Below are 12,807 nucleotides of genomic sequence, written 5' to 3' on the forward strand. Positions count from 1 at the left end.
ATGCATCATAATTGGCTTCTATAAATTAAGAAACAATTGATTTTTAATTTCTTAAGTATATTTGTGGTTAAGTATAATGGTATTTGATTTCTTAAGTATATTTGTGGTTAAGTATAATAGTATTTGGTGCATTTTATTCCATTGTGAAGAGTATTAACGATTATAACTAACAAGTTTTATGTGCTTTACGGTTTCAAATGCCTCCTACAAAGTTTATATTTGTTCATTTGGTTCTCTTTAGCCTTCTCTGAAATGAAGAAAACTATCACTATCCTACTTTTAAAGATGAGGAGACTGGAGTTCAGGGAACATACTAGGCTAAGGGTTTTGCCTTAGAGGCAGCCTGTGAAAAGTAAAGGAGTGGGCCGGGCGCGGTGGCTGACGCTTGTAATCCCAGCACTTTGGGAGGCCGAGGTGGGCAGATCACGAGGTCAGGAGATTGAGACCACGGTGAAACCCCGTCTCTACTAAAAATACAAAAAAAAATTAGCCGGGCGTGGTGGCGGGCGCCTGTAGTCCCAGCTACTCGGAGAGGCTGAGGCAAGAGAATGGCGTGAACCCGGGAGGCGGAGCTTGCAATGAGCCGAGATTGCGCCACTGCACTCCAGCCTGGGCGACAGAGCGAGACTCCGTCTCAAAAAAAAAAAAAAAAAAAAAAAAAGTAAAGGAGCAATAACTTGAACCTAGCTCAAGTTCCAAAACCCATTCTCCTCTTATCCACTCAATGGATAAATCAAGAAAAGTGAGAAACTTATTCTTGAATGTCCAACACAGGCTAGGTAATTTTATACGTATGATTTCATTTAGAAACTACAGGTTGGGTACTATTATCAGGGATAAAGAAATTAAGATTCCAAGAGGACCAATAACTTAGCAAATGCTTGGTAAATGAGCTCTTTTAGTAAAAAATAACAGGTAATTCTAGGAAAAAAGATGTTCTTGAACTATATCAGCTTATTGAAATTTGTTAGGAGTGCAAACCTAGGCAGAATATCTCACAAAAGGAAGCTTATTTGTAAAAAGTGGAGATCTGTTGGCTTTTTTTTTTTTTTTTTTCCTGTTCTGAGGAATATTTTCTTTTCCTTTTCAGAAAATCCAGGTCAGGAACTGTATCTTTGCCCAGCCACCTGCAAACAGACTTGAGAACAATGTAAACCACCCTCTGCAGGATATTGATTCTGATGGAGTAAATGTTGATTAAGCAGAATGGTGTGTTTTTTTTAACTGGAGGAATTCCAGATCTTTCCTTAGGCCCCTCTCTCCAGGGAAATAAGCTCTACCCTCAAAAATCTACAGAAAACCTGAGTAAGAATGAAGATTTATGATGGGAGACGCTGGGCAGAAGACGGCTGGCTATCTGGTGGGCTATCTAGAAGCTCATCTTTGTGTTATTAGAGAAACACTCCCGCTCTTGACAGGATATGGTCTGCTTATCACATAATCTTCTCAAGTTTCATTCCCATTCTGCTTACAAATGCCCCAAATATAAAGAGATGCATTTCATCAAGACAGCCTTTTAAAAGGCAGTTGATCCCAGCTGTTGCCGTCTATCTTAAACACCTACCTTTTCACCCTAGTGTGGAGTTTACATGTCGATAAGGGATGTAAAAAAGGGAACTTGAGAAATCTCAGCAGAGGAAAAACACCGAGGCTGTCTCTGGGGATTGGAGTAGGAGTAAAGAGCTCAGGAAGCTCTAAGTTCCAGAACACTCCTCCTTTTCAGAGAGGAGCCCTGGGGCGATGCTGGCCTGCCCCAGGCCTTGAGCTGATCTCAAATACCAGCGACTGGAAACCCTTTTCCAGGCACATAAGCTGAGGGATTCATTGCCTGCTACTTTGGCATTTTCTTGTCAAGAGCTGGTGGTAAAATAGAAGTGAGAGATGCAGGTAGGAACAGGAGAGCCAGACCTGGAAGGTTTTGGCTCACCCATGGACCCTCCGTCCTGGCATTGTCCATGCTCATCCGTGATGAATTCTCAATACCTGATTTCATGACACACATATGTAGACTTGGGATGCATTCCCAGACGGCCAAGTGGGATATGCTGGCAAATGACCTGCAAGTTTTCTCTCACTCCTGAGTCTGCAAGCTCAGAAAGCCAGGGGCTCTTGGAGGTTGCTAGGTCCGGAAGACTTTTATACGGAATACCGAGGGGGGAGGTTAGAATTAAGTATTAAGTGGGCAAAACAGGAGGGGTCATTTCAGAGTCCTGCTTGAGTCCTGGTGCAGCCCGTTGTAGCTGATAGGGGTGGAGGCGGGGAGGTATCTCCTTTGTTGAAGAAATAAACCTGTGACTGTGAATCCAGTCTGCTCCCTCCTAACGACTGGGCTGCAGTGTTTGAAGTCGGGACTGGTGTGTTTCGGGAAGCTGGCTGCATCAGGTTCCCATTAGCCCAGGCGGCCGCACCAGTGGGTTCACACCGCGACATGGTAACAATTAAGCCTTCTGCTACTGGTCCTTACCCTGGGGTGAGGCTTTTTTCTTTTTTACCAATGTGACTTAAAGTTGCCCTGGTTTCCTTGTGGCTCGATTTCCTGCAGATTCCCGTTACTTCATGTCTAATCTTCTGAGACCACTCATTAGACCACACAAATTGTAACAATTGTCTCCAGCACACAGCTCCTGTTCCAGACCCTCAGTGTACCTAGGAAAAAGACTATCTCTCTGAAACGTGAGAGTTACTTCCTGTGTAAATAGACAAATTACAAAAAATCAGAGGCAAAAATATTAGGGAAAATAAATTATACGCCCATACCCTGAGGCATTCTAAAATTATTTTCTTCCTTTAAAAAAAAAAAAAAACAGTGGGTTAGAACAATTATTTCCATTTTCAGTGATGAGAGAGATAATACATGTACAAATGACTGTAGTATGAAGCAGAAAAACAAAAAGATATCATTAAATTCTATGGTTTTTCCAAGCAAGAAAAATATTTCTTTATAGAGAATAAACCCGATCAGAGAAATTGCCATTTGAGCTGAAACTTGAAAAATAGGTGGAATTTGGACACATGGAAGTTGGCGGAAAAAAGAAAGAAGCATTTAGGAGAGGGAACAAAAGCAACAAAAACGTGGGCATTTTCATAGGACTTACTGTAGCTTAAGCACTGATAGACGCTATGGGAAGTAAAATAATGTATAGATGCCTCTCGATTTACAACGAAGTTACGTCCTGATAAGTCTATGGTAAGATGAAAATATTGTAAGATGAAAATGCATTTAGGGGACGGGCACAGTGGTTCATGCCTGTAATCCCAGCACTTTGGGAGGCTGAGGGAGGCAGATCACCTGAGGTCAGGAGTTCAAGACCAGCCTGGCCAATATGGTGAAACCCCGTCTCTGCTAAAAATACAAAAATTAGCTGGGTGTGGTGGCATGTGCTTGTAATCCCAGCTACTCAGGAGGCTGAGGCAGGAGAATCGCTTGAACCTGGGAGGTGGAGGTTGCAGTGAGCTGAGATCGCGCCACTGACTCTAGCCTGAGCTACAGAGCAAGACTCCGTCTCAAAAAAACCCAAAAAACAGAAAACAAAAACAAAAAGAATGCATTTAATATACCTACTCTACTGAACATTGTAGCTTAGCCTAGCCTACCTTAAACATGTTCAGAACACTTCCAGTAGCCCATAGTTGGGCAAAATCATCTGGCAACGCAGTGCACTGTAGAGTGTCAGTTGTTTACCCTCGTGATCCTGTGGCTGCCTGGCAGCTGTGGCTCACTGCCCAGCATCAAGAAAGAGAATCACACTGCTTTCTACTGAATGTATATTCCTTTTGTACCATTGTAAAGTTGAAAAATCTTAAGTTGAACCATTGTAAGTTGGGGACTATCTATAAGACATAGGTCCTGCCTTCAAGAGGCCTTCATTTGAATTGAAGTGATAAAACAAACACAGGATAGAAATAACTTACAGAACAATGTAAGACACCTATGACCTTAAATCACTGCAGACCTAGGTAACATTTAATTGTGGTATGAAGGTGATAATAAATATGATTTCAAGTAGGGAGTTGTCAAAGTTTGGTGAAATAGCAAGACCAGATTTGAGGGGGGTGATGTTTAGTTAGATGCTTAGGGCTGAAGGAAAGTCATTAAAAGAAAGGAGAAAGTGAATGAACTGAGAATAAGGCAGGCTGCATGCTGCAGACTAGTGGTTCTCCAGCTTCAGTGTGCATCAGACTCATCCAGAGAACTCGTTAATAACAGACATGTCCCTGAGCTCTACAGCACACTTTTTGATTTCGTAGGTCTGGTATGAGGTGTGATGAGTTGCATTCTGGCAAGCTCCCTAGTGATGCTGGTGCACCTGGTCTGGAAACTCACACTTTGAGAACTGCTGTGGACAGATCAGCATGCCCAGAGCACGAGCATTTACTTGGGGGAAATAGTGGGAAATCAAACTGTACAAGGGAAGTCCACCAGAGAAGTATTAAAAATCAGTTTGCTGTTAACTCTCTTCATTTTCCTGATAGTTGATTCCTCATCTGAACAAAACCATAAACACTCTTGACTTTTTCTATTCCCACATGGCTTCTTGGTTTAGCATGAATTACTGAGAAAGAAGAAAATCATGGTTTTATGCCTCCAGAAGAAACTACCATGGTTAAAGCTGGATATCATTTCAGAAGACAGGTTCCATGAACCCCTCTGCAAGACGCATATTCTTAAATAGCTTTACCTCTTCCAGGAAGTGTGATCCGTTATGGGATTGGTGTTAAGGAGCTTTACACATTGAACAGACACTGTCAGAGCCAACCCCCTTAAAACCCAAGTATTAAAAACACCAACCAAAGAGACGTAGCAAAATGATGCGCTATTTCATTGCTTTCCTAAGAGATCCACATCACTTACTATCTCAAATGTTTTATAAATAGCAGTTATAACCCTTATTACATTATCTTTTTGCTTTTGCATATTTAAATAAAAACTTATCATTGTTTCCCCCTATTTTTACAGAAAAAAGAAGTAATCCGACGGGGGAAAGATGTCCAAACTTGAAAACTTTTTTTAAATGTCTTTATCCTGTTTGAAGTAAAACAGTCTCATAATCTTCTTTCTACTCCGTGGGGTTTTTAAAATGAGTTTCTCCTGGAGTTTGTTATATTGATGGAGGTGGACATGTTTTCCTGTAGACAGTTTCTTACAAGTGTTTAAAGATCAAGCTGTAATATGGTATAGTCTGTAGACAGAAATGTGTAGTGCACTCTCCAAAATTTTCTTCAGTCCTTTGACTATTGAAGATAAGAGTTGCATAGTATGCAAATGACAGTGATTAGAGAATATCACAATACACACAGTTAATGATTCATATTTATGAAGTACTAATTTCATATAAATACCAAAAATATATACTGATTATACTGTTCAATTTTGAATTGAGCAAATAAACTAGGAAGAGAATTTATTTTATAACAATGAACCATATTTATCATTTATTATCTTTTCTCATGATTTAAAGGGTGAAGGATAACTAAAGTAAATAACTTTTAAGGTATTTCTTTATGTAGAAATAAATGACATATTTCAGTTCCATAATGAAATTAGGGACTGATATGGTTTGGCTGTGTCCCCACCCAAATCTCATCTTGAATCATAGTTCCCGTAATCACCACATGTCATAGGAGGGACCCAGTGGGAGGTAATTGAATCGGGGGGCAGTTTTTCCCATGCTGTTCTTGAGACAGTGAATAAGTCTCATGAGAGCGGGTGGTTTTATAAAGGGCAGTTCTCCTGCACATGCTCTCTTGCCTGCTGCCATGTAAGAAGTGCCTTTGCTCCTCTTTTGCCTTCAGCTATGATTGTGAGACCTCCCCAGCCATGTGGAACTGTGAGTCCATTAAACCTCTTTTTCTTTATAAATTACCAAGTCTTGGGTGTTTCTTCCTGACAGTATGAACATGAACTAATACAGGGACTAAAGGTGCTCATTGCAGTGCTTAGAAAGGGAATTTTGTGGCACAGGTGAGAGGTAAGAAATGATTACATGCATTGAGAGCTGGACAGGAACTTTCAGGGGCTGGGTTGATTGTGGCACCTGCTTGGAAACCCATAGTTGCTTAATGACAGGGTGAGGCCAGAATCCCAGATTTGTCAGAAGTGCTGACTCCTTCACTGGGACCCTCTCTAGACTATACTAAGGAGCAGCTTCTTTTTAGAAGAGAAATTTTTTTGCTAAATTTATCTCAGATTTATTACCTACTGACATTTATTACCTCCCTTACACATTAAGCATCTTAGTAAAAATAACATCTTGAGTGAAAATAAATTGAATACAATAAAGAAAATTTGATTTATCCTCTAACCCAATATCAAAGATGATGTTTTGCCGGGTGCGGTGGCTCACGCCTGTAATCCCAGCACTTTGGGAGGCCGAGGTGGGTGGATCACCTGAGGTTGGGAGTTGGAGACCACCCTGACCAACATGGAGAAACCCCATCTCTGCTAAAAATACAAAATTACCCGGGTGTGGTGGCACATGCCTGTAATCCCAGCTACTCGGGAGGCTGAGGCAGGAGAATGGCTTGAACCTGGGAGGCGGAGCTTGCGGTAAGCCGGAGATCGCACCACTGTACTCCAGCCTGACAACAAGAGCGAAACTCCATCTCAAAAACAAAAACAAACAAACAAAAAAACAAAGATGATGTTTTAATTTTGTTTTCCTTGGCCATGTGTATTTTTCTGTGAAGAAAATTTATTAAATTGAGATTGTTTCCTTTTTTTTTTGAGATTGTTTCCTTTATATTTTTGGTAAAGACAGGATTTTGCCACATTGGCCAGGCTGGTCTCGAACTCCTGGCCTCAAGTGATCCACTTGCCTCGGCCTACCAAAGTGCTGGGATTTTAGGCATAAGCCACTGCACCCAGCAGTGTTTCTTGACTTTTTAATAATTGCCATTCTGAGTGGCATGAAATGGCATCTCATTGTGGTTTTGATTTGCATTTCTCTAATGATCAGTGATGTTGAACTTTTTTTCATGTGTTTCTTGGCCACATGAATGTCTTCTTTTGAGAATTGTCTGTTCATGTCCTTTGCCCACTTTTAATGTTTTTTTTTTTTTTTTTCTCTTGTAAATTTGTTTAAGTTCGTTGTAGGTTCTGGATACTAGATCTTTGTCAGTTGGATAGATTGCAAAAATTTTCTCCCACTCTGTAGGTTGCCTGTTTGCTCTGATGATACTTTCTTTTGCTGTGCAGAAGCTCCTTAGTTTAATTAGATCCCATTTATCAATTTTTGCTTTTGTTGCAATTGCTTTTGGCAATTTTGTCATGAAACCTTAGCCCATGCCTATATCCTGAATGGTATGGCCTAGATTTTCCTCTAGGGTTTCTATAGTTTTGGGTTTTGCATTTAAGTCTTTAATCCATCTTGAGTTAATTTTTGTATAAGGTGTAGTAGGGAAGGGGTCCAGTTTCAATTTTCTGCATATGGCTAGCCAGTTTTCCCAACACCATTTATTAAATAGGGAATCCCTTCCTCATTGTTTTCTGTTAAAAGAAAAACGTCAGCCGAATCAAACAATGCTTACTGGTTTTTGTTTTTTCCCAAAAATCAAATCCATCAACTTCAAATCCACACAGAAAGAATAATGATAGGCTGGCTGGGTGTGCTGGCTCTTGCCTGTAATCCCAGCACTTTGAGAGGCCGAGGTGGGTAGATTACTTGAGGCCAGAAGTTTGAGACCAGCCTGGCCAACATGGCAAAAACCTATCCTCTACTAAAAATACAAGTGTTAGCAGGGTATGGTGGCATGGGCCTGTAGTCCCAGCTATTAGGGAGGCTGAGGTGGGAAGATCACCTGAGCCTGCGAGGTGGAGGTTGTAGTGAGCTGAGATCATGCCACTGCGCTCCATCCTGGGTGACAGAGTGAGACTCTGTCCAAAAAAAAAAAAAAAACGAAAGAAAGAATGATGATATGGCACAACTGAGGAGATGTGAAGGAAAGTGCCAAGAGAAGATAAAAAAAATATTGGGGATAACAGCTGCATCCTTGAGGAGATGTAGCCTCCCAAGAAGACTCTAAGGAATAAATATGGCCTCCCAAGAAGAACTTACATGTTGGCCACATAAGTTCTGGTGCTTGTGTAAAAAGGTACATTCCCTACTAGTCACGCCTTGTCCATGATGTCTTCTCATGGGCTGATCATGAATGTTGCCACAGAACAAAATTCTGCCCATGCTTCATTTGCTTAGAAGTCTTCATTTAAAGTATCTGAGGCCAGGTGTGGTGGTTCACGCCTGTAATCCCGGCACGTTGGGAGACCAAGGAGCGTGGATAGCTTGAGCCCAGGAGTTTGAGAACAGCCTGGGCAACACAGCAAAACCCTGTCTCTACAAAAAATACAAAAATTAGCTGGGTGTGGTGATGGTGTGTGCCTGTCATCTCAGCTACTCAAGAGGCTGAAGTGGGAGGATTAATTGAGCCTGGGAGGTCAAGGCTGTGATGAACAGTGGTCTTTTCACTGCACTCCAGCCTGGGTGACAGAAGGAGACTCTGTCTCAAACAAAAATAAATAAATATCAAAAATCAGAGCCTGGGCAACATAGTGAGCTCCTGTCGCTAAAAAAAAAAAAAAAAAAAAAAAAAAAAAAAAAAATTAGCCAGACATGGTGGCATGCACCTCTAGTTCTACCTACTGAGGAGGCTGAAACGGGAGGATCACTCAAGCCCAGGAGCCCAGGTTACAGTGATTTATGATCTTGCCTGTGAAGAGCCACTGCACTGCAGCCTGGGCAACAGAGCACGAGCCCCGTCTCTAAAAAATGTATAAATATTTTAAAAAATCTATACAAAAAGATAAAAAGGAATGCTCTAGTAAGGAACTGACATGGCTATTGGAATGGGATCCTTCTCAGTCCTAGAAACCCTCCCTGTTTCTCCTAAGCCTTCACTTCCTTACTCTATTCACGTCCCTAGCCTGGTTCTCCCGCTCAGTCCCTTCAACATCTCTCCTAACTCTTGGTTTTCTGATCTCCTTGACTTTGCCCCACACCCAGCCCCCGCTGATTCCCGTGACCAGCTGCCTTCTCCACCCCCCACCTCTGCTGTGGAGCTTTCCTGGACGGAACTGTGCTGTGTGTAGGTGGTGACTCTTCTGCTGTCATTTTCTTGTCCTTAGTATCTCTCCAAATCCCCAAACTTCACAACTATCCTCAGGTCTCCCACTCTGCTGCCTCCGCTTGCATTGCATGTCACAGAAAGAAATAAACATTAAAAAAAAAAAAGAAGGAAAAAGAAAACAAAACAAATAAAACAAAACAAGGCCTGCGGCCTTGGGTCCTGCGGCACCTGCATCTCCTAATCTCTTCCCTTTAGCCCTCCTACACATTCACATCCGAAGGCGTCCCGCATTCTTTCCAACGCTGACCTCACTGCCCCAAACTCTCCCCGCCCTGAGCAGGCACTAAATCCTAGGCCTCTACTCTCCTCCACGACCTTTCTTTGCCAACTATCTTCTTTCCTATCTTCACTATTTTCCTCCTTCCTCCCTTTGACCTACTTATAATTTCTTTTCTTTTTTCTTTCTTTCTTTCTTTCTTTCTTTCTTTCTTTCTTTCTTTCTTTCTTTCTTTCTTTCTTTCTTTCTTTCTTTCTTTCTTTTTTCTTTCTTCTTTCTTCTTTCTTCTTTCTTTCCTTTCTTTCTTTCCTTCCTTCCTTCCTTCTTTCTCTTTCTTTCTCTCTCTCTTTCTTCTTTCTTTTCTTTCTTTCTTTTCTTTCTCTTTTCTTTTCTTTTCTTTTTCTGTTTGAGATGGAGTCTTACTCTGTCACCCAGGCTGGAGGGCAGTGGCACAATCTTGGCTCACTGCAACCTCTCCCTCCCAGGTTCAAGCAATTCCCTGCCTCAGCCTCCTGAGTAGCTGGAATTATGGGCACCTGCCACCACGCCCGGCTAATTTTTGTATTTTTAGTAGGGACGGGATTTCACCATCTTGGCCAGGCTGGTCTTGAACTCCTGACCTCATGTTCCACCCCCCTCGGCCTCCGGAAGTGCTGGCATTACAGGTGTGAGTCACCGTGCCTGACCTTCGCTTGCAATTTCTAATCTTCCCCCTTTTCAAAGATAAAAACAACTTCCTTCACCTTCACTTTCTTCTCAGGCTGCTGTGCTAGTTCTGTCCTTTCGATTCTGCCTATGTGTCTTGAAGAAGGAGCTGCACTTGCATCTTGTGCACCGTTTGCTCCACACAGCCTCAATCTATGTCCACCTGTTGCTTGACCACACTTGGTCTCAGTTACAGGATCAATGAGGGAGAACCACCCGGGCGTGCATCTGGCTGTCCACCTTGCTAGATGTACAGCCTTGGACAAGGCTCCTCTGTGCCCCAGCCTCCTCATCTGAAGAATGGGAATAATGATACTTTTGCTCCTTAATAAACATAATAATGAAATAATAACAGAATGATAGTTTGATTAGATTCTGGTAAGGTTAATACATAAGAGGAGGTGCAAAGAGAGTGAACTAATAATAGACAAAAATAAAAGAGGATTCATTCCATCTCTCTGGAATGCCCTTATCTCCCATCTGATACCCAGTAGGTCCCAGTGAGTCATTCTCATCCCAGTTTACAATCAGCTTCTTCCTCAGATCTCTCCTGACTGTCCACCTCCACCCATGCGAATGGACTCTTTATCCCTGGTACTTCGGGAATTTAACCTTAGTGCTTCTCACGTGGTGCTGTCTTTGCCCTATCTTGCTTGGCAGTTAGTCATAAGCGTGTCCCATGTCCTCCACATCCCTGTGACATCTCGCAGGCCAAGGGTCTGTTTTACTTGTATAGTAGTGTGCTAGAGCAGCCATCACAAAGGACCACAGGCTGGGTGGCAAAAATTAATTTTTTCACAGTTCTGGAGGCTATAAATCTGAGATTAAGGTGTTGGCAGGGCTGTTTTCTCCTGTGGCCTCTCTCCTTGGCTATAGATGGCTGTCTTCTCCCTGTGTCTTCACATCATCTTCCCTTTGTGTTTGCCTGTGTCCTAATCGCCTCTTCTTATAAGCACACAGTCAGACGGGATTAGGGCACACCTGTATGACCTCGTTTTCACTAAACTATCTTTTTTTTTTTTTTTTTTTTTTTTGTGACAGAGTCTGGCTCTGTTGCCCAGGGTGGAGTGCAGTGGTGTGATCTTGGCTTGCTGCAACCTCCACCTCCTGAGTTCAAGTGATTCTCCTGCCTCAGCCTCCCAAGAAGCTGGGATTATAGGTGCCAGCCACCATGCCCAGCTAATTTTTGTATTTTTAGTAGAGACAGGGTTTCCCCATGTTGGCCAGGTTGGTCTCAAACTCCTGACCTCAGGTGATCTGCCCGCCTCGGCCTCCCAAAGTGCTGGGAATACAGGGGTGAGCCACTGCGCCCGATCTTACTTAACTATCTTTTTAAAGACTCTTTTTGGCTAGGCTCGGTGGCTCACGCCTGTAATCCCAGCACTTTGGGAGGACGAAGCGGGCAGATCACGAGGTCAGGAGTTCAAGAAAAGCCTGGCCAGCATGGTGAAACCTCATCTCTACTACAAATACAAAAATTAGCTGGGCATGGTGGCACACGCCTGTAATCCCAGCTACTCAGGAGGCTGAGGCAGGAGAATCGCTTGAACCTGGGAAGCGAAGGTTGCAGTGAGCCAAGATCACGCCACTGTACTCCAGCTTGGGTGACAGAGCGAGACTCTGTATCAAAAAACAAACAACCAAAAACAAAAACGAAAAAACTCTTTTTCCCAAATACAGTCACATTCTGAGGTACTAGGAGGTTAGGACATTGGCAGATGAATTTGCTGGGGGTGGTGTCACAGTTCAGCCCATGACACTTATTTTTGATAGCACACAGTATGTAACATGGTGCCAGCCACATTTGTATCCTTAATTAATTAAACAACCTGGGAAGAAACCAGGGAAGGGGAAACAAGTCAGGAAGTAGAGAAAACTAATTCCTAAAATCTGTTTCCCATACGATCTTGGGGAAATAGTGGAGAAAGCAAGAGAGGTTATTCATCACCTCCAATGTTTTCCTTTCAATCACACATCCTCATACGAGAGGATTATTTCATTAGACTTGGGTTTCCTTCTGCTTGCAAAATGATACCCCTGGGAAGGATGACATAATAAAAAGACAAACTGGAGCAAGGCAGATTCTGCTTTTGTTGCTCACAACGATGAAACCTTTGTGGCCTGGCACACAGTACATGTTAGTGATTGCTGGTTTTACTCTTATTGCTATTACCATGACCATGATTATTATGGATTCTAAGTTCTATGAAGACAATGATATTTATTTTTTCATTGATGTACTCTCTGCCCTCACACAGTACTTAGCAAAAAGTAGAAGCTCAACATATTTGTTAAATAAATGGACATAACCTCTGAGGTTCTCTTTCCTCATCTCTAAAAAGAACAAATATTTATTGAGCAATTACTATATGTGAGGCTTTGTGCTACCTGTTTTAGATGGATTATTTTATTTAATCCTTACAGCAATCGTGCGAGGTAAGTACTGTTTTTATTCCCAGTTTTCAGATGAAGAAAGTGAGGCAAAGAGAGTTAAGTAACTGGTCAAGTTCACACAATTAACAAGCTGTGAGCTCTGACTTTGTTGTATTCAAACCTGAAGTACTAACCAATATATTATATTGCCTCCTTCATTTCTATAAAGAGGATAAAAATTCCCACCTCACAGGCTTGTTGAGAGGAATTAATGGGAATTTGTAAAGTGTCTGATATGCGTAGGAGCTCAATCAATATCAAACCCTCTGCTTCACTCTGCACAGCTTATGTTACTGTGTAGACAAGTGCTATGGGATCTGTCCTCTAACTAA

This window comes from Nomascus leucogenys, chromosome 16 (genome assembly GCF_006542625.1).
Source record: "Nomascus leucogenys isolate Asia chromosome 16, Asia_NLE_v1, whole genome shotgun sequence".
NCBI classification, from domain to species: Eukaryota; Metazoa; Chordata; class Mammalia; order Primates; family Hylobatidae; genus Nomascus; species Nomascus leucogenys.